General features: G+C 39.4%; 1 protein-coding gene across 1 annotated transcript in view; it reads left to right on the forward strand.

Annotated features, from left to right (window-relative positions):
• The window catches only part of hcn1 (hyperpolarization activated cyclic nucleotide-gated potassium channel 1), a 94,573-nt gene that overhangs the window by 17,310 nt on the left and 53,397 nt on the right, over positions 1-23,866 (forward strand). The window lies entirely within an intron of this gene.

A 23,866-nucleotide genomic window follows, 5' to 3' on the forward strand; every position in this document is an offset into this window, starting at 1 on the left:
CTTCGTGATTATTTCTGGAGGCAGGTTTGGCTGCAAGACGAAAGATTAACCATGAATGATGATTTCTCTTATGGTAGTAATGAAGACGCTCTGTTGCAGCTGAGGCCATTTTTAAAACAGAACATTTCTGATTAAACAGCGCAGACTCTGTTTAACTAACTGAATAAATATGCTGTCAGTCTTTTGGCACATAGTCTCTCTGACTCAGGCCGTGTTTTCATCTTTAATTTAACAGATGCTGTACTGTAACACGGTACATGTCGTCTGGTCGTGTTGCAGAGTCAGCTGTACCTTGATACTGTTTGATACATTTGATACTCACACATGGTGAGTTACACAACGTTCTGCTTATCAAGTTGTCGGCACAAACACACAAAGCAGTCGCAGGAAATGAGGTAATGTTACTGGATTCACCTGATTACATGACACGTGCCACTGAAGAGTCATTTCATTAGTGTTTGCTAATCATTAGTTCTGTATACATCCTCAGGAAGGGCCTTTCCTTCATTGATGATTCATTTCATTATCTCTTGCGTGCAATCAGGAGTATATTCATAGGAATGTCAAGTGAATATTCACAGGGCACCTAGCAGCTGTAAGAAATAGACGTAGAAGCTATACTAACCCCTATGTGCTGTCACTTTGTTAGAATCATGAAGCTGTTGTGCAAAAATACAACCTGTTCTGTGATCATGAACACATCAGTTACTTCTCCTCAGAGTAGGCTCCTACTTATTCCCCTCTCTTAACATGCTCATGTTAACTGTGTTTAGCTCCCTGTGTAATAGAATCAGTAGACTGCACAGCACGCTGCAGCTGATCTGTTTGAGTCAGTCTGCAGGGATTCCTGCTCTGCAGCAACAAAGGTGAATGGTTGGTTCACGGCTGGGTTGGTAAATTGATCTGAAAGGGGGGAAATTGTAAGCCAAGCTGACCTGGGTGTCTAGTTCATTGGGTGGAAGCATGAGAAGAGACTTTACAGTAACAACAGGACAGTAGCTAAATTCGGTTCCCACTGAAATAACCCACACAACATCGTGACAGTGTGACCACAGTGTGTCAACACACTGACTGCGGAGGTTTGAGTGTTAGTCTGCATCCTAACATCACATCCACTTTAGTGTTTAATCATCAGTACACAACTTGGGAGGTGCTAAATTACACTTAGCATTTCTCCATCTGTAGCTTTTGATACCTAGATATGAGTGTACACTGGTATCCATTACTTCTTCTGTACTTATAGGATAAATAATATAAATGTTATTGTTTTAGTTTTTAAGTTAAGATGTTAAACTACTCAGCCTTTATACATTTTAAATGCTATCAAACACAAACAGAATCTGAAGCTTACATTAGCACTAACTCTATTAACCAGACATTTTTAAGCTCTCCCTTAGAACTTGGAAAGAACCCAGATGTTTTTTTCCTTTTGTGGTGGGATATTTGTCTTTAGTCAGAGAGATAGGATAACAAATGTAGAGAGGAGCAAGAGGGGGATGACATGTAGGGAGCAAACCTGCTGCAACCCTATGAGCTGTACATGACACATCAATCTAATTTAGCCAAACTGGTCCCAGGTTTTTAAGATGCTGCTGCTTTATTTTGTTTATTTACCAGTTTTAGTCATTGAAAATGATTTGCGAACAGAAATACACTGCTAGCTTACGTATTGCTAGCATTATCTAATGGTATGGCATTGTTGTCATTTTGCATTTGATAAATAAAAAATAATTATTCCAAATGAGAAAACAGATATGCTAAACTTGAACCAACACCATATTAAGGGAAAGGTTTTTATTCTTGATTTGTTTCTATGTTAAGCTTTTAACAGTTTCTGTGCAGGTAACATCACACGACTAGCGTTAACACATTTCCCACAATTCCACAGCACCTAAGCTCGAAAATTCACACAAGAAAGTTGAGTCCTGATTGGACTGCCTGCAGTATCTGCAGATGATTTTTTTTAACCTCTTAAGACCCCACGTCTACATATATAAATATTAAATGTCTGCCTCTCAGACCCATGATACTTCTTTTTTTTAACTTTGACCAATTAGCCACATTCAGGGATACTGCCAACATCATCTTTTGGTGAAATCACAACATTACAGCCATTTTATTGAAAAAAATAATAATAATAAAAACATATTTAAGTACAAAACACAACTAAAAAACAACTAATGGAGAACTCAAAACACAAATAATCAAACTTCCCATCCAATGAGCAAGTTTGGTTATTATACTTATTATTCCAAATAGCAAGGTGAATTAAAATTACACACCAGTCAAAAGCTCAGGCCTTAAGAGGTTAAATCAGCATTGTAAGCTCAGACATAATTTATTTTTGATTATTTAAAATGCAAATTAATTGTTGGTCTATAACTACTTTATACTCTCTGCTAGCAGTGCACCCCTCTTCTTCCCTTAAACAGCATTAGCAAGTATGATAGCCATAATATATTGTGTCATTATATCATATCAGTGTACAGGATCTATTCTTTCTAGTTTCCTGTACACAGTTACAACCACTGCAGAGAGAGCTCTTTTAGTGTATTACAGTATTTTATTTACCAAAACATCCTGGAAGCAAGCTTCTGTTTCTCCTAACCCAGCGTGCTGGGACATACAGCAACACTTGCAGGCTAATAGTGCCACCTTTTTAATTTTTTCCTCCCTCATGAAAAGGAAATCAAGATATACGATTAAGTTATAAATTTTGATTTTCTTTGGTTGTAGTTAGCCTGTAAATTTTGCTGAATGAAATGTAAACTTTGACACATAGAGTCAGCTAAAACCTTTTTCCCGAGAGCTGACTATGTTGTGATTTGTATTCCAAACTTTACGGTAATTAGCAGGGAAGTGTCAAGTTATAAAAAAAGTTTTAAAAAAGTGGATTTTTGAGAGACAAAGTGTCTTTATGTTGTAGTGACTCCACAAGGGGTAAGGGGTTGGTCATGATGACGTTTTTTGAACACTTACATCAGCATTAACTCACACTGTATTTTTTCAGCACCAATAGAAAAAAATTACATCAGACGGACACTGGTGGCTGGATTAATGAAATGACCGAGGGCACGGGGCAGCTAAGGTGAGAAAAGGAGATCATGGTGAAGTCACTGTGCTCTGTAATTTGCCACCTCAGCAACAGATAGTTTAGTGCCAAAGGAGATTAGTTGGCCTGAGTTTATAGAGTTAGAATAGTCTATGCCAAGTCAACAGAGCCTGGAGGCCACCGCCCCTATCACATGCAGGGACACAGGTGCAGAGGCACACACACACATGCGCACACACACAAACAGGAGGTATGCTGAATCATGAAGTGCTGAATCATGTGTGCGTTTGAAAGAAAGCTGGAGAGACAGAAACACTGATGGAAACAGAAAGAGAAGAAAGAAAAAGAGGAGGGCTTTGTGTTACTTTTTATCTTTGTGCACGTCACACTGCAGCAACAGTGCTTCCCGTACTAAGTTCCCCCAATTGATTTTCTATCATGGTGACCCTATTTCTCACAGTAATTGCAGCTTGTAACCAAAGTGGGTACAAAGGTTTTCAAATGTGACCCGATTGAGTGTTTTTTGTCTAGTCGCCGATTCACACGCAATCCACCTCTGCCCCCTTAAAGCTGCACCTGTTTACCCCAGTGACTGCACCTCTCCACCTCTCACAACGTAATGAATCTACACTTAAAGTAAACAGCACATTCATCATGCACAACAGGAAATGACATTTATAGGAGGATAATTAAGAGGAGCCGGCCTCATTATCATGTCCTCTCAGATGGCATTTAGTTGTGGGACACACACACACACACACACACGCACACACACACACACACAGAAATGTGACGTGGTTAGGGATTGTGACAGAGCTGTGTTTGAGCCGAGCCTCAGCCTGATGACTGACTGCAACTGTTTCCTGTTACGTGATGAGTTTGATCTGATGTGATGCGATGTGTGGGGCTGAGGATTGTCAGGAGAATGTGTCATATCGAGGTGTTTGTGCGTGTGCATCCGGATACTTCATACCCCAGCTGCCCGAAGGTGGAATACAGAAATGTGCAAGTTCAACATATCTGGTTTTAAGGCTTTTTGGCTTCACAAAAATGCATGTTGTGTTCCCAGCTCAGTGCTCAATAAAGATTAATCTTTAATCAGATAAAACTTACAATGCACTGACCCAATACCATAACCAGTAAGGCCCCAGTATTCATCTTGTTTCAGGTAGAGTCTTTCCACAACTCAAGAAACACAAACAGCACAAAGCTACCAAGAAGCGTCATGTTAGTCAACACTAGCAACATGTCACCCAGTACTGTTTTTCTATCATATATCGATACTTGTGAGTACCCAAGTCCAGGGCCTGGTATCAGCAAGAGGGCATGGTGTAACATTTCTCTTCTAAAACAACAAAAAAACAAATTGATATGTTACTTTTCTGCCGAACAAATGCTGTAAAGCAATGTTTTGATTAAAGTTTTAACCAGAAATGCATGATTCAGATTATGATAACTGGGTAATAACCTGAGTCAGGTATTTCAAGCAAAAATACTCTTCATTATGCACAACTATTCACTGATTATTTGGGTAGTTTCCCACCCCTCATACTATCACAAGGAGGGAGAGATCTATTAAAGACTGTGCAAAGTTGCTGTAAAAGAGTTATATTTGACCTATGAATGGATACAATTTTTGTTAATTGTATAGATTTACCTAACCGTTTGCACTTAGCTTCTATTTTTTTGTGGGAGGAATTCCTTGCAGAACTCTGGTCGACACCACTCTTACTCCTTGTTACTTTTTTTTTAGCACCTTAGCACACGCTGTTTTGTGATCACTTTGTGTGCTAGATCTGTGCACTGCTGGATAGAAGTGCAGGAGCAGAGTCACAAATGGACCGCTTCTACTGGAGTGCTCATATTGGACATTTTAGATGCAGGCCAGTGTAATCCCATACTCGTTTAGTGATAATATTAGACTGGTATCTAGGCCTGTCACGATAACAAATTTTGCTAGACGATAATTTTCCTAAATATTATTGCCGATAAACGATATTATTGTCAATATTATTTGGATTTTTTTATCAATTTTTTCATTGATGTAATTCTGATATATGATAATAAAGTGAGTACACCATATCAAAAGCAAGAAACTTTAATTTTTTAAGAGTATTTAACTGTAATTAAAAGGTCAGGATCTTTTAAATAAAACAAATTAAACAAAAAATATAATAAATTTAACAAATAAGAAAGAGAAAAAAAATACAATGAAAATGAAATGGACTCTCTTTTAGAAAAAAATACATGTCAATGAAAATAATTAATACTAATCAAAAACAATAAAACATAGACCCTGTCTCTAAAGAAGAAACGAAACAACCCCCCCCCCCCCCCCCCCCCAAAAAAAAAAAAAAAAAAAAAAAAAACCAAAACAATAAAAACTCTAGCCTAAATTAAAGGGACTTTATACAGTTCCTGAATTGTTTGTAACATGTACTTTTTCCCAGTCAATCCGTACTGTCTGTCAAACATTTTTAACATTTCTGGCTTTCAACTGTATTGAAGGGCTGTATTTCTTTGGCAATGTAGCTGTCTTTGGGTGCCCACCATTTGGCGCTTTTATTTCTATTTACTTTGCAGACCAAAAGCCTCAGTAAGAGTGGATTGTCAAAGAACAAGGCTCCGCTGCACTTCCCCTTCTTCTTCTTCGCCACTATTTTCAAACAAATGCGACATATCAGCTCGTTGGTGTTCATGAGCTCACACTTTGTTCATTCTGATAAAAAACAAAATATTCCCACACTGTGACTGTGGCAGGCGGCTTAAGAACTGTATCTTTAGTGCCATCACTCATATTAGCATGTGTTTCCTCCTTACCCCTCAGGACGCTCGCTTCAGCTCTCTCTGTGTGTAAGCGCAAGCAGCCCCGTCTTCACCCCAAAGGTCCCATTTTTGACAGATGCTCACTCCGCTATAAATCCGCTATAGAACCTATGTACCCCGATGTTAGGAAAGATAGACGTAGTGAGCCATCTTCTCATTCAGCCTCTTTGGTTGATAGAGAGAGGAAAACAAACATACATGCACGTGTCAGTTTATCGAGGCTGGCAAACTTACCTAGGACGTTTTTATTTATCGTTCGGTTCATTGATTTATTGGTTATCGTGACAGGCCTTCTGGTATCCCATATTACTATCAGATCGGTATTGGATACTACTCCCTGGACAAACGTCAGAAGTTCATTTGTGGTAAAACATTGGTCAAACTCTGATGTTTTGACCTGTCTGTGAATGTGTAGGGATACATTTGTAAATGCTCAGGCTACCATTCTGAATACACATTTACCTAGAGAACTCCTTGGTCTAATATCTCAGACAAAGTTGCTGTAAGTTCAGTAGATTTGTCCATAACAGCTCTAACTTTCGGGATAAACCATCTTCATTTCTCAAATGCCTCAAAAAGCAGCACAATAGCACTCTTTGTTTAAAAAATGGTGCCAATGCTAGCTTAAGCTCCTGCTTCTTATTTCTTTTAGACATCCTCGTCCCTTTGTTAGGGTGGCGGCTTTTCAGGTGACTCTGAGAACTTGAGGACAGGGGCACCTGAGGTTGCATGCTCCATGAGGTAAACCTTCAGGCATTTGGCTGGAGTTCAAATCCAACCTGTGGCACCTTTCATGCACATCACTCCCCACTCTAATCCTGTTTCCTGTTTTGTCCACTCTCCTGCCCTTTCTAAATTATATCTACAACATATCTTAAAAGCAAAGATCAAAACAAACAAACAAACATGATCCCTAATTTTTCACTGGTGAAGAATGGAATCACTTCCTGTTGGTTTAACTTAAAGGAAGTCTACAAGTAAAGGCTCCACACACTCTCAACTTTACAGCAGGTGTTTCTTAGCCCAGATTCTGGATCTGCTCCTGCAAACGTAGCCCAGACAGCACAGCTGGTTGTTTATATTTAACGTCCCAACTGGAACAGCTCAGGATGCTGGATGATTTCTGTTTAGCACAAACAGGTCTGATTTCACTCGGTAGGAGGTAAGTTGAGGACACTGAGAGCCTGGGGACTCCGTGTTTTGTTTCTACAAAAAGTCGTTTGCTGTTGTTGAGTATCTTTAGTTTTTACTTGACAGATATAGGTGTAAAACTCATAATACAGCCAAACATTTGAATTATACGGTTGTCGTGTGTTTTTAGTTGCAGTGGGAGACATGGGAGTCTGAAGGAGACGTCAATAATTTTAAATTCGTTTACGTTTAAGTCTCCCTGTATATGTAAAAATACTCATATTTCTGAAAAGTGTTGAGTCATTTTGAAGGTGGATTGTTAAGAACTCAATTCTTTTTTTCTGAGCCTGATGGACATTGCCACCCCGAGAGCACCCTGTCAGCTCAGTTCAAGCAGAGGCTTGGCGAGGCTGCTGACTTACACTAAATGAAATGCTTATTCAATAAGAGGTGTCATTGAAATCTGGACTGTGCACTCATGAAGTTACCAATAAATACAAAAGCCTCCAAGCTGAGTAAAAGGAGTGTAATGGGGGGAATGAAGCCACAGCTTTATATGTGTGTGATATGAAATACTAATATCCATAATTGGACAGATTGCATTTGTCACTAAAACAAGAGGAGCACATTTTCTGTGCAGTGCTGCTCAGCTCTTGGCTTTGGAGCAGCAAATTCACTGTTCCCTCTTCGTCCCTCTTGCATTTTTCATCAGGCTGCAGAGTGTTTGTGCGTTCTTCGTCCTGTTTGGTTGAGCAAGCTTTAGAGCTGCAGCTACCTTTACTGAAGCAGAGGAGCATTTTCAGGATGGCAACATCCGCGTTTGGCACATTTTGCATCCAACTTTCTGACAGAATGACTCATGATGCCCTCATTTTACACCCATGTTTTGTTTCTCAGTTTGATGTTAATCATGAAAAGTATGGATGTTTTGAGGCACCTTTTAGGGAACCCCACCCTTGCAGCCCTGCAGCTCTGCACAGCATGGCTGTGCAGGCTGTTGGGAGAGGAAGCAGACATTTGTTGTCTTGTTTGTGGGAGTCGAAGCCTGCGGGGGGCTAAAAAGCTCTGTCACGTGTCTTTATGTGTGACAATCTGCCTGTCACACATTTGACATGTTGCGAGGAGAGGGACCTTTCTCTGTTAAACGAAGAGGCAACAACAGTGTCAGCACTCACTAACATCAATGTTTAATACACTTGAATAATGATGCGTTGCGCAATTATTTGCACGAAACAAACCATATCTGGAACTTTTTGAAGCTTTACTTTAGATTTCTTCTTCGTCAAATATGCTGAATCATCTTCAATGTTCTAATCCAAATACAGTTTAAGTGAGTTGCTCAAAAAACCTCCTATATCCATTTCCCCTTTTACCACCACACACACCTCCACACAAGCCTGGGAAGTCATACGCAGCCTAATGGGCTCCTCCAGTCCGATTTTGTCTCACAAACAAAAAAGAAACACGATGCTTTCCCCCCTCACATGCTGCCTGTGTGGTCCAGTCCTCTCTGTTCAAAGATGCAACCTCCCGATGATGAACGTAATGTGCTTTGAATCATGTTCTCGCTCGACTTGCTGAGGAAAGCTCGCCCTCGGCCCACGGGGTGGAAAATCCCAGCATCCCCCACAGCCTGAAAGACAGACTTTTTACTCTCTCCTCCTGTGGATTTAACCCATCTTCCTTTGCCAAGTGACTCGGAGGTCCTTCTGTTGCTAGTTGGTCTTGTTAAACTGCTGTAGAGAGTGTAAATTGCTTGACCATATGTTTTAAAAAACAGAGTTAATTGTCACACTCTCAGTGTTAAAGTGGAAAGCAAATATAGCTTCAAACACAAAGATATTTATGACCACAGTTATGTTAATTTCTGTGTTTGTTGAGAAACAACACTGAAGTAACTGAAAAATCACAGAGCTTAAAACTAAACTATGACCATAGAAAGGCTTGGCTGCTTGACTCCCTAATGAAGGCCTGATGCCGAAACATGTCGAACTGTGTTTTTAGGCTCAACATGAGTATACTGTTCAAAGAAATGTATTTAACCCCTTAATGCCTGAATTAATTAACAGTTCTACAAATAAGTTGTTTTTATGTGTTTTTGCATTCTTACAGATGTTAAACTGAATGGAGATTGTGGATATTGTATATAGACATGAGAAGTTCACCCCCTGACCAATATAAAGTGACATAGTGGATCTGATACGGTGGTATGTGTAGAATATGAATCAATTTGTTAATAATGAGCTACAAAGATCTTTTCAGCTACATCAAGACCTGGCAGCATATGTTGCACCAGGGGTCAAGGAGTTAACTGATAGTTTTTCTTATTGAATGTCTGAGACAGCATCTATTCCCCTCCATAGAGCAACACAAACCTACACCCTTTTTTAGCCCAGCAACTGCTCTTTCCTCTGTTTTTCCCCCCTTTTTTTGATTCTATAAACAAATAACCTATTCAGTAACAGCCATGCCGGATGACTATACTGGAGGAGAAATGCAAGACCACATCAGATGCTAAAATTGAGTCTGTGTTTCTGAGCCCGAGAGTCTGTGTGAGAAATTAAGTTTTGAAAGATTGAAAACACCTGACTTATTGCATGCTATCATGCATGACAACCATAATCATTTTGATATTTAGATCCCCTGATGGATTTGAGATTGCTTTCTCTGCAAACAGTTTGTGCTGTGCTTCCTGAATTTCCACCTTTGAAAAATTCCCGTCAGTATTACCAACGCTGCCTCTATCATTTCAGTCTCAACCACTTTTATCAAAATATCTCTGCATACAATGAATTATACTGTGCAGTATGGCCCTGGTCTGTAAATTTCTTTCCCTTCAATCTGCCAATGTGAAATATCAAAGCCTGAGGTGGGGAGAGCACACCTCTCCTCTAATTTATGCACATACATGAAAAAGGCAAGGCAGGGAGAGCAGCAGCAAAGGGCGAATCGAACAAAAATACATATGACCCTGGTATAATCATGCACGGAGCCTGGTTTCAAAGAGTAGGCAGGTTAAAGCAATTTAAAAAGAACAACCATTTTGCTATGTGCCAATGGGGTTCATTGATGTAGTTAGCTGAGCTCTCAGCTAATGGGGCTGATGTTAAGAGCAGCTAATGTTCTGTTGGCCAAGCTCAACTTTGTGGCCAGGAGGGTTGGTTTCACTGTTTGAATCACAGTACAATAACAGACCATTAGTTATTATTATAGTCATTATACATTAGAAAATGACATAAAAGGGTACCATTCAAGCTGATATGGAAAGAAAAGATTCTGCACCATATGACAAGATGTGCATGATGAAAAGGATATGAGAAAAAATACAAAAGAAAATCAGATCAGATATGATACACTGAATCCTGCCAAGGTAATTGTTTGAGATTTTATTTTGTTTTATTGTATCTTATTATTTCCATCTGCATTTTAATTGAATTTTAATTGTTTTCTTTAAATATGTTTTCTCTGTAAAGCACTTATAAATATATAAATAACTTGCCTTGGACATGATAATATCAGAATATGGTGATTTTATGATATTGATGACAACAATGGGGTGAAATAATATAAGTAGCCGGTAAATTAAATCTTTACATAATCCAATAAAAATAATTACAAAATATTATATATTATTATTTATATTAATAAAAAATAGAAATAATAAATGTTGATGAAGATCCTGTTTACACTTCTCAAGGCATGTTTGAAAAAAAATAAACACTGCTGGACAGGCTTGTGAAAGTTGTTTTGCTTTAAGGTAAACAAGAACACTTGTGTATTTTTCAGCAAGCTTCCATTCCTCCATATTCTTCAGTAAAACTAAAATTCTTGTGCATCACACCAGTTTGTATGTAGAAAAACAGTTTCAGTTGTGTCAACAGTATTAAAAAATCAATGTCAGGTAGAAATCCTTGGCAGGTAAATGCATCCTTCATCTTTCCTCTCACCTCAGTAAAAAACAAAAAAACAAAAAACAAAAAAAAAGCTTCCTCTTTTTTTTTATTTGGATCCAACATTCTTGACTGCAATGACTATGAAAAGCTTTGAAAAATGCCGTAGTGAGTCAAATTGGTGGGAAAATCTGCCAAAAGCAGCCTATATAACAGTAAAAACAGTACTTGGGGCTAGAATTTTGTGTATTATGCTACACGTCAGGGTAATGAGGAAACAAAAACAACAAAGGTACATTCATGAATCGAGCAAATACAGGCACTGAGTTAAATGTCCCAGTTTTAGAAACTGAATGGAAAGAAAGCTTGGTGCCACACTTAAGATAAAAATAAAAATGCAAGCTCCATGTTTCTTAAGACTATCAAAGTAAATCTGTGATTAAAAAGCAAAACAAGCTCCTGACAGATCACATCCATGCAGCTTACATTCCAATAAGTCAGCTGTTATACTAGAAGTCAGGCTTTATAGGTCACTTTGTATCATACTGTCACTGCGAGCTGATGTATGACATTTAAAATGGTGTATACTCCTCCACTGGGAGTACCTCCATTTCTCTCTCCAGCTCTGTCTGCCTCTGCCTTTTCATCTACCTCTGTCACCGTCAGTCTGCCTCTCAGCTTGGCCCTCTCCTTATTTGATGCTAGATATAAACAGACGTGTCCGCTCAGCAGAGACGGAGAGGCAGAGAGGCAGAGAAGCAGTGACACAGAGAGGCAGAGATGGAGAGAAAAAGGAGAGTTTGTCGCAAGAAGTTTATGTAATTTGGAATCATAAACATGTTGGACAGAGAAGAAGCTGGAGAGGCAATACATGCAATGTTTTACTTTAGAGTGTATGCGAAAGAATCTTCATCTGCAGCTGTTTTTTTGTGCAAAGCACCAGTTTATTTTTGATGATTTTTCTATAAATCTTCAGAAGAAGAAGAAAACAGTTGCGAAAAAGGCTCTTTTGATGTTGTGTCCATGCCTGTGGGATATCCCCATGTCTCCCTCAGCCTGGAGTGCACAGTACAGTAAGCAGACAGATGACAGTTCTGCTCCTGGGAGGGGGGGGACTAAAGTGATAAGTGTGGAGATTAGGCTAATCTTGGTTATTTTTGCTCGCTGGGCTGCTGTCAGGGGAGGTATGTGTGAAGGGGGGTGGGGCAGTGGAGGGGGTCATAGTGGAATAAACCCACTACTAACAGAGATCACTGATGCCTCTGCGATCCCTGCTTGTTAGTGGAGAAAAGCTCTTGTGACGGACTCTCCGTACTTGACTGATTCTCCTCAAGGCTCAAAATGATCCCTTGTTATGTAGACGGGGAGCAACAGCACTCATCGCACACATCCTGTAATGATGTCTTGTGCAAAATAATTAATTAGTAGCTGGCGAAGCATTTAGGGTTCTTCTAGTTTCACTTCCCGGGAGTTAATGTTGTAGAGGATGGATTTACTGAAGCCCCTCACATTCATCTGCTCTGACGACAGCTGTGCTCATCATGTATTCAAGCTGGGCTCTTAAGAGTCCAAACACATCTATTTATATTGTCTGTATGGTGGGATCACTTTAACAATGCGCCATCTTTACACCATAGAGACAGTACAGGTTGTAAGTACAACACAGATTGGCTGTTGTGGCTTATTAAGTGGACTTAGTGGTGACACCACAGCAAACAGAGGAAACAGTCTTGGTGTGACTCACAGATGATTTTTTTTTGTTGAATAGCTCATAAAGGTAAACATATCAAACCCTTTTTCAACAATTTAACACAGTTCCCTTTTGCCTAAACAGTCTTATGATGTTTAAGTCTAACTGTATACATCAGAACTGGAGGAGGTTTTCAACAAGCTTTTCTTAAAACAATCTGTTTTCAGTGTGTCTGTTTAAAGCCAAATGAGCTCCTTCCAGCCTCGCCCCCTTTTTCAGCTCGGTGTAGAGCGACATTCAAAGATGGAGCATGCCCAGAGGTGCTAAGAGTTTGAGATCAACCTTATGTAGACTTGAACATGTCTAAAGGCCGATGTCATTTGTTTTTTTCAATATGAGTTTTAAGAAGGTGGTATTACATTTAGATGACTGCAGGTTACATCAAGTAAAGAAAACATCATAGCATGAAGATGCATAAAAGTCAGCTGTCCACACCCCCATCGGCCATCTGCCCAGAAAGTGAGATACTGGTAAGAACACAAAGACAAACAGAAAAACAGAAGACAATGAAGACAAAAGATGATGTCTAAGTCAAATAAATATATAATATCCTTTAGTTTCACCAGTTATTCTGCTTCAGTTCAGCAGCACTTAAAAGAAACGATTTTCTCCACATCTACAATTAGAACCATCACAGCACACCAGCCTGTTTGCTCCTTCCTTCCCTCAGGATGTTGTGTCCTAACTGTAAACCGTAGAGGAAAGGGCCGTCATGCTGATGTCTACATGAGCACAGCAGGTCACCCTGTGCAATCCGGTTAAATCCCTCCTGCTCTCACATGGGCACTAATCTTCCCTGACTGCCTTCTTAGCATAAAGGCAACTCGCCCTTCCTTGCTTTTACTCCCCACTGACACCCTGTGTCTTCTCCGTCCCTGCTTTCCTGCCTTTTCGCATCATATTCGGGTTGTCATAAATTTTGCTTAAAATTCAGGAATGCCCAAACAATTTGAATTTTGATGCTTGCTTTAAAGTTCTAAAATCTTTTAGGAAACATCCCTCTGTTTGTACCAAGAGTTAAGATAGGATGATTTTTTTTCCACTGTGTTTATATGGGAAGTATTAGGCAACAGGTAGCTTAGTGTAGCACAAAGAATGTAGTAACGGAACTGGGAACAGAGGCAGTGATTTAACATTTGGCTCTTACTGCAAGCACTGCCAGCCTTATAAATGGATGGCATATTTTTAAACTTGGGAAAGAGCCAGGCTAGTTGTTTAGCCCTATTAAAAGTGTTCTTATTAAGCTAAGTTAGCTAATCGCACCTTGGCTCAGCTTCAAACTTTGACACCCAGACACAAAAGAGCTGACAACCTTCTTTTTGACCCTTGGCACGAAAGTCTTTCAGGTACAAAGAGCCAACAGATCCAGTTAGCTGCTAGCCACCAGGGAGCATTTGTCAGCTAAACAGTATCTATGCTACCTATGTTAAGGGATTGTGCTGTGTTTTACTCCTTATTTACACACAGACCAGACGCATCACTTCAAATGAAATGTAATGTTTTACAGTTTTTGCTAGATGCAAAATAGTACATTTTGTTTTCTAATTTTATTGCTAACAGCAGACAAAAATGAAACCACTTCCAAAATGTGAAGCCATAACTGTTATAGCTTCCTCTAGTGACTGGCTGTAGTCCAGATCATAAATCATAATTTCAACAGGTAGAACTTGGATTCAAATAACTTTTTCTCAAACATACTTGTGTCATGGCAGTTAATTTTTTCTATCATCTCTCTGTGATGTTGACTTTTGTTAGTTATTACATTTATGAAAAAATGCCTTAATTGACAGCTATAGCCAAAAGTGTTCTTTTTTCTTTAAAAAAAAAAAAAAACACTTTTTTTTTTACCCGGTTATAAGAGCAAAAGAGGAACTGTGAGTACAAAAAAATCAACAACTGTAATGTAAGAGTCATTTAATGACCTAAGTATAAATATGTTTTTGTTCTTTCTTTTTGGTATTATAAATTGACTGCTGACAAATATGGCAACTTCTTAAGTTTAGAAGCCCTGATCTCCAGCACAAGGAGCTGCGCTAAGTTCAGTGCTGAGCCCCTCCCCATCCAAAACACTCATTGTGACACGTCCTTCTTATTAACACAGCAGTCCCTCTCAGAACCCGGTTACACTGGCCGTCCATAATGTGCCCAAGCACACTCAACCTAAAATCCAGTTTGTTTGGCCAGCGTGACAGCAAGCATGTCGTGCCCAGGTACAACTCGCTTCTCTGCTTTGGCACGCTTCAGAGAGGTGAGCTTTTTAGTGTGGTACACTTCACACATGAGCACAAGCAGCGCATATGATCCATGACGTATGCTGCAGCCTGAGAAGTCATCTGCATGCAAATGGATTGCACTTTCTCACTTCTCTCTTCGGTTAATTTGTACTGTAACATGTAATGCATTTTTCTCTTAGCTAAAACCGACACCATAAAATTGGTACCTAAAATAGTATTGTTCAGGAACTGGTATCCAAGTGAAGGTATTGGTACCGGTACCAGAATTGAAAAATTCTCCATACCCAGCCCTACTTCTGGGTAACTGGAGCAGTCTGGGGCATGCTGTCCCTATTTACGTACAGTTACTTATTCAACTGTATCTTTCTAAATATTTGACAGGATTAATCTATCTCTGATTGACTGTAGTAGCCAGCTGTCTTTGCCTCTTTCCTCCCTCCCTCCCTCCCTCAGTCACAGACGGACAGACTGGGGACACTGATTTAATTCCTGGAATGATGTTGTCAAACTGTCGTCCTGATACAGACTTGCATAACCAGACAATTGGAGGGGAAAATGGGTCATGTGGGAAAACAGTTGTTGAGTCTATTGGCGTTGTTTTTGAACAATATGTCTGTACATATTGCAGTAGTCTCACAGCACTGTTAACCCTATATGAGCTTTCACACACTGCTTGTGTTTGGAGTTTGGTCAGTTATATGGACATGTTGTCTTAGAGCTGAGCTGATGTTACTTTGTAACTGTGCTCAGGTTTCAGGTACAAATCAATGGAGGAGTCAACGTCCTGCACAGCCATAAATAGATTAGGTTGTTTTCCCTGATACACTGGGTTATAGGTGTTTTTATAAGACAGAACATATATTAATCACTGCAGAAAAATGTTGACTTTTGTCCCAGTTGGAAAGAGGCTTACCGTCCCAGGTCAGGACAGTCCTGCACAAATAAATTTCTAATCAATTTTTTTCAAAAAGCATCTCAACTCCTCATAAATGTGCAAGCTGGAGCTCTGCCTCAGAGAATGCTTCCCCTGACGAGCAGTTGAGCCCTGAATGGTTGAGCGCAGATTAAGGCAGAACCGTAGTGTTGAGGTTATCACGCTCACACGACCAAAATAGACACAGAGCGGGTGAGACAGCGGGCAAGGCAGCTCCGCTCCCAGTACAGTGGGATGTGCTTAGTGCAGGGACGAGGAACGAGAAGAAGAATACTGCTGACGAACAGAGAAATGATGGAAAACAGAGTGGATTAGGTCCCATTGGAAAGAGCTACATGTGCAGAAAGAGTGTTTATTTAAGCGCCTGATTGACACATCTACACAGGAGGGCTTTCCCAGTTAAATGAATGCACTGATTGATGGTTGGAATGGACTAATCCTGTAAGGAACCATATCCTCCACAACACCGCGCCTGTTGTCTATTTTTATCCACTCACACTCAGCTGTGATACTTGAATGTGAGCAGTTTCTCATCATTAAAATATGCTTCTGCTGATGGCTTTTTCATAAAAGAAACTACCAAAATAGGTTGGAAAAAAGAGAAATGTGACCTAAGCTCTTCAAAACAAAAGTCAGCCTGTTCTTTGTTTAGTAAGCTGGAAAGGCAGACTTTAAAAGAAAGCCAAGTGTGGGTAACACTTCAATGTGTGATTCCCAAAAAGTTAATGTGTTGGTTGTTGCTACAACTCCTCTCGTCGTTGGCTCATTGGAGTTAGTGAATCCAGTGATGCTAATTTTTTTTTTCATCGCATTTAAATAAACCACTATGAGTTCAAGCTTTCTTTTGGTTTAATTATCATGATGATTTATCATTTTTATCAAAAGAACCAAAAAGTATTCGATGAACAATATATCAAAGAACTTAATACTAAACACACAGGCACCCTTTAGAACAAATGAGCCAAAGGGTTATCAAATGTGTCCCTTGACTAAAAAGATGGTCCACTGTCCCTCCATATTTCTCAGTGTCAGTCATTCCACATTTTAGTTCCTTCCAACTTTTCTTCTATACTTTTTAAAATAGAATAGCTTTGTTAACATGTTACAGACATCTGATTCTGCGTTTGTCATTTTAGTTTAACTTTCGAAATGTCTTCTTCATTCCAGCAGGGTACGTACAAATTTCAGCAGCTTTCGGCTACTTTATTTCACATTTCTTCACTTTAAATAGAGATGCACCGATCCTGGTATTGGGTATTGGCCTGATCCAGCCCTTCAAAGCCGGATTGGTTATTGGTGGAAGGGAGCCAATTTAGGGAACCAGCCTTTTATCTTCTTTTTACTGGCGCTCTTGGCTACTTAATTTGGAATGTTACCTCTGACGCTCTTTCTTTGTTATTGCTGCATTACCAGTAGTAAATAGTAATTTTCGTTGGTTCTGAAGCATCGTTTTGACCAAACTGCTGGTAAACATTTAAATATTTCATAGTTGAAATCTACACTTCTACAATTTCATTTAGCAGACGCTTTTGTCCAAAGCGACGTCCAACACAAGCAAGAATTTAGACAAAGGGAAAACCTAGTTAGTGTGACAAAGTGCCGTAAGTGCAGGATATATTTTTTCTTTTTTTTATGTTGAATAACGTAGAATAATCTAGCCAACTAACCACAATCAGTTGCTGCAACAATATACCTCAACCTTCAACAACATTCAGTAACTAGTGCTGAAAATTTACTAAGAGCTGGGTCTTAGACCTTCTGACTTATTTTACCCCTAAGGACAGAGAGGAGTGCAGCTCAAGTGCTGAAGTGTTCCTGAACAGAAAAGTCTTTAGACATCTCTTAAAAGTAGAAAGGGACTCTGTGGATCGTATAGAGTTAGGTAATTCATTCATTAATTCCACCATTTGGGCACAACTAAGGAGAGGGGTCTGGCTAGAGATTTAGAGCCGCGCTGGGCTTGGAGCACCAGGCGTCTTTTACAAGCAGAGCATAGCGGGCAAGGAGTATAGACCTGAATGAGGGACCCCTCATTTTTTTTAAATATATTTCTCTATTTTTTCAAACATAAGACAAAAGGCCAAATTATGTTGTTGTTGTAAAATAAACCTTATTTTGAATAATGTCATTAAAAAATGAACTGTTATAAGGCACTGTTTTGACCATGCAGCTAAGGCTTGGTAGAAGAGTTGTTATGTCTTTGTTTTGAGGTCTGGGGATCCCAGCTCCTGCAGTCACATGTCCAAGTGTCTTTGACCCAGACACCAAACCCCAACTCGCTCCTGTTGTTGTGCTCCTGCAGCTTTCCTACCCAGCCACTAGGGGGTCATAAGTCAGTGTTCTCATTAGTGCAAGTCTCAAAACTTCCTAAGCACACTTCTCATACTCTCTTTAAGTCTGTCCTTTCTATTCAACTTAAACTCAGAGGGACTAATGTACTCTGTACCGCAAGATTAATTGCGTATTTGCATGCGGGGCAGGAGTGTATGCAGTGAGGAAATAATGACCTCTTTAAAGTGCATCCTGCTACGTTCATAGATCACGACTTGTTTTCTGCCTGTGTAAAGGGCCCATTGATCACCACCTGCCTTTTAATTAAGACTCCGGCTACAAATTACTGTTGGGCCTCATTACCTAAATGTACTGCTGCTTGAAGCTGAAGAAGCTTTTCCATACAGGAAAACAAGATTATGCAGTTTTTACACAGTCTTTGCATGGCTTGGCAACCACCCAGTTATGTATATGAGATAAGATTTCTCCTCCTCTTGTGTACTTGTGTCTATTCTAGTCTGCGCTGTAGACAGATCTGCAGACTGATGAGCTTTTCTGTGTATACAGCATCCTGCCTGAAGCTCTGAAGTAATGCCAACTCTATTTATGTTTATTTATTACTGAACTATACATACATGAGCATGATTACACACGGGGCACTGCAGTCATGTGAAACGATATTACTTCCAGCAAGATGCTTTTCTTTGGGGGTCACTGCGAGCCTATTCCTGCTTTGACTCTGCATACAGAAAACATCCATCCTCAGCTCTCTGTTATGGCATCGTTTTTTCAAGCATTTGCCCTTTTTGAATGGCCAACAACAGCGCAAACAAAAAAAACACAAGACTCACCAAATCCCTGTGAAAATTCAACACGTGATCATATGATTTTTCAAACCCAACTTCAACTGCAGTTTTGTGATTAAGCAAAAAACACAAACAAGGTCCAAAAAGGAGATTTGCAAGACGATTTTCAGCGGGAGAATTCCAGATTTTCCTGGAAGCAGTTGTGTCATCCTTCAATGTAATAGCCAGTGGTGGCTTTAATCCCCTCAAATTAGTCCCTTGCTAATCCTCACTAACCCCAAACAGAGGTCACTCATGTCCAATTTGGGGATGCATAAAGAGTGCTTCCTAATTGCGTGTTGCAGGCTTCACCATAGTTTGACGGTGAGTAGTTCTGCTCAGTCTTCTTTTGAAAAATCATGTATTTACATGAACCAGGATAACACATCTCACTGGTTCAGAGCTTCATTTGGACTCTGACTTTAAAAATCATCACCCATTGTGTTGTAATCTTGCATAAAAAACAATTCAATGAAAGTATTGATGTTTAAGAAGAACACAAACATGCACCCCACTCACCAGCTCTGTTTAATGGTTTTAGATTTGAATGAGCGCTGTGCTGGCTCAACACATCCAGCGTGTGACCTTGCCCAGCTATCATATCACATCTTGGCTGATTTTCTCTCCTGTATTAGAGGATTATGTTGAACTTTGCCCCTGTTCCCTGTCAAATTTAAGCTTGATGCACTTAACTTTAAGCCTATATTTTGCCAATGCCAAAATATAGGCTTAAAATTTTGTTGGCTCTCAGTCTGTACTACCTATTTCCTCCACATGCAGCTAGCTTGCTAGAGGAGGGAGGGGTATTGAGCTGGATTAGAATTCAAGGCTTGTCTGCTGCAATAAACTGTTCATTAAATGTCATCACCTTCTTCACTGGAGGGACATTTTAATCAATGAAACACCGGCATAAATTTGCAAATTCACAAGCACAGCCCAAACAGAGTGTCACAGTCTTAAAATCAAATCAATACTCCAATAAAGACACAGTGAGCAGTACAAACAGATCACACAGCATAAAAGACAAAGAAGCAGCATGTTACAATGCACTGTAAGCTTTCACTGATGATCTGTGCTCACACTTACTGCACAGACACGCTCAGATATGGAAGCTGGATGGTCTCCGAGGAGAAAATCCTTTTTTTACGCTCTGTGACTGAACATGCTACACACACGTTGGCTGGAATGGTACAGACATGTACAGACAGAAGGATGTCAGAGTGTGAGGGCTGGACATAAAGCAGTAGCTGGAGCAGTTTGAGGTTTAGTGCCTTTCTTAAGGGTGCCTCATCAGTACTAAGGAAGTGAACTGGCACCTATTGTCCCTACCCTTTTCTAATGAGTATACCTTTGGTGAACTTAATACCTGCTGCTCTGCTCTGTTTCAATGCTCATGTGCTTAATTTGATCCCATTATATCTCATACCGCTCTGATATGCCATGCTTTTCCCTCGTTTTTTTTCTAAGGTACGAAACATCTGGTTCATTAACTGATGAGCAGAGGGCAAACACATGATTGCCAACTTTTTCAAATAACTGTTTCAGGATGTTTTACCTTTTTTATTTCATTTTTTGCTGAATATCTGACAACCATTGGTCAAACTAGACCTTCGCAAAGCATATTGTGATTGTCACATAACACTTAAGTCCTACTTCAATGTTATACTCCCCTTTACCAGACTGTCTGCTACAATTTGTTGTTAGTTGCAGGTTTGTACAATAATTTGTTACCTGACAGTGTGGAAAATTGTGATGACCCAGTACATATTTCAAATTCCTGATCTTAGTATCCAGAATATTGCCAGGATCTGGATCTTTCCACATCTGTTATAAATGATTGTGACCTTGTCTTGTATTGTTTTGCAAAGCAATTCTACCATTTATCATGGAGTTATATGCATATGTGGTGAAAACGGCCCTATATCACAATGATAAAGAATCCTATAAAACATCCTAAATCCAGACGGTGATCCGGATCACCTCAAAAATTGAATCACTTCTTCCTCTACTACCTTGGCTGAGGTAATAAAATGTTAAAAAAAAATAAATAAATAAATAAAACACTTTAAAGATGCCTTCTCAGGCTGCGGAGAACCACTTTTTGTACAAGTTACTTGGAATGGGCATCTGAAGCATTTATATGGTTCGATATTCACCATGAACTATTCGATGATTGATCAAATAGTCATTGCCTGTTCCACTCGAGTGTCTCGCTCTCTGTGCATAGTTGTCATAAACTTTTGTTTTGCTTGACCGTAGTTTGTTTTATTGTGTCAAAGAAGTTCTTTAGAGACTTTGGACAAACCACAGTCAGTTCTTCTTCTGCCTTTAACTGGCAGTTAGAAAAAAACTTTTAGAGGGGCTTGGGTTATTTAAAATAAAAAATGAGTTCTGAATAAGCCACACAATGAGTTGATCTTATAGGTCAAATAGACCTGAATGAGCTAGAGATCTTATTCAATTGAAGAAGTTTTGTAGAAGCTAACTTAAAACACTGTCTGTGTTTCGGACACAGTAGAAGCTTCCATTTCAAAATAAAAGCCTGGGATGAATTTTGCATGTTTGGTAGTTTCAGGAACTGATTTGGACTGTGCAGCATCTTTCATTTTATTTTTAACATCCTTTGACACTTCACTTATTTAGCCTGTGTATAACTATAATATGTCTCAGGGGCCTTTAGTGTATGGTTTATTTTCTGTCATCTTACAAACTAAGTCAGCTCTCTTGGTTGAGACTGTTTCTGTCTACACGTAACCGTGTGTTTAAGCCGTGCTACTGAATCCTGTCTCTGTTTGAATTTGTTTAAGACAGGATATCCCTACAACACTGTGATGTGTGGATACAGGAGGATGATCAGCGATTTACACCTGCAGCTTCTATAATTAAGACTTCTACTTTTAGCCGGCTGCCTCTCGGCTACCTGCTGCCAGCAGACTGCTGCCCCTGCAGTACAATCCTAAACAAATCCCACACTGTGTTGACGAGCGCTTACATCTTCTCTCTGTGCCCTCAGCCTGACCTGAAACCACTGCAACCTTCACTCACTTCTTATGTTTACTTCTTTTTTTCAGGGCTAATAAATACATTGAAAGAGGAAAGGGCAGACAAGCGGTCGACCTTTTTCTATTTCTACCTGCTGAGAATGATTTGTAATTCAAAGAGGGACCAAAGTGCTGCTTCCTTTTTTCCAGTCCTGTTTAATCCTGAAGTAAAGTCTCCCTCCATTATCTTTATGTCATTCTGTTTCTGTTTTTATCACCTTCCCATCCTCTTTATGTGTGTCTGTTCTCTCTGATTATGGCAGCAAACTAAGATAGATGTAAAGACACACTCATGTTCAACATAGGGACAGAGAGTTCTTCTATATTAAGAATAAAGATGTAGGCAGCAGAAGAGATACTGGCTGCATAGAGACAGCCATCCAGTAAGCTAGTGGCTAATTTTAGCGTGTCAGGGCAGTGCACTGTATCTCCCCGTGGATGAGTTGAACCATAGAGGGATCTGAGCATCAGCTCAGCCTCTTGTTCTCTCATCTGTTCTCTGTGTGGACACTGTCCTTTGTGAACAGAGGTTGCAGGACAGTCACAATGGACTAGGGTGGAGAGATGTGGATTCAAAGAGCTTTAAAAACACCTGGGGTTTCAGCAGATTTCTGCCTACATTTGAAATATTAAAGTAAAGGATCAGAATCATGGCAGAACGCATATCAGCACAAAATGAAGAGCATGCATGGGTCTTCTTTTTCTGAGAGGAGGGGGGGGGGAGAAGAAACATTTGCAATTTGGTCAACAGTGCCAAATACTGTGGAGAATGCCAGATAATATGAAAATAGAACAGAGGATGAAAAATAAAAGATTGGATGTGTTGTTAAATTTAGAGAAAAAGATGGTATCAGAAAATAGATATGTTGGATATTACAAAGAACAGCTGATTTAATCTCTTATGCAATCTCTGATTAGAGTAAATAAAGCAGCTTGTAACTATAATATTGCATCGAAAAATACCTTTTACCAATCCTTTATTTTTTGATTTTGAAAATGACTTCGACTTAATTCAATACCATTTTGAAGAAGAGTAGTGAAGAGTTTCCAAGTGATCCTAAAAGTCTCCCTTAAAATGAGATTATCAGCTTCAACATTACAGATTACAGGTTATTTCAAAATGCTACTTCTCAGCCTTCCTATCTGGTCTACCAGGACTGGATTGATTTACAGTCTGTGTCTTAATCAAGAAGAATAATGCTGTGTTTATTTTTCACTGAATTTTTAAAATGTGGCATTCCTCAGGGTAATATCCTTGAACCACATTCATTCAAACTGTTCCTTCTTTTAGACTTGGCATAAACTTTTGTAATCACATGTCATGCTGTTTAACGGTGCTCAGATCTATGTAGCTTTGTCAAAAAGTGATGATGGCCAAATCTGTTTATTAAACAGCAACAAATTCTGTTTGTTGTCTCAAAAGATTGCAAAAAAGTTTGCTTAATTAGAAGACCATACAGCCAAGAGAGCACAGAACTGAACAACTGTGACAAGTAATTTGCATATTTGTGTCACTTCTTTCTTTTGGCTATCAGCTTTATTCTATTAACTGGTAAATAAAGTTATTGGTATTTTATTGTTGTTTGAGTCACTATTTGCGATATTGGATTGTTTTATTTCATGCTCATTTGTGGTGAGACCATCCTCATCACATCGAGTGTACTGTGTCTTAAAAATAGGTGATAATCAGTGAAATGAATTTACATTTTAGAAAGCCTATTAAGTGTCAGAGATCTAATTTACAGTTTTTATCAAACAGCACCAATAGTTTCTCATTCATTGGGTTTTTTTCCCACCCATTGTGGTGAACAAAACATTGAAGCCCAATTAAATTCCTATTACACTCACAGTTAGGTAAATTAAGCAGTTTACAGAGGATGGAGAGCCAACCT

Source organism: Halichoeres trimaculatus, unplaced genomic scaffold (assembly GCF_033239565.1).
Source record: "Halichoeres trimaculatus isolate MK-OKI-2021-1 unplaced genomic scaffold, fHalTri1.1 fHalTri1_scaffold_16, whole genome shotgun sequence".
Taxonomy (NCBI): Eukaryota; Metazoa; Chordata; class Actinopteri; order Labriformes; family Labridae; genus Halichoeres; species Halichoeres trimaculatus.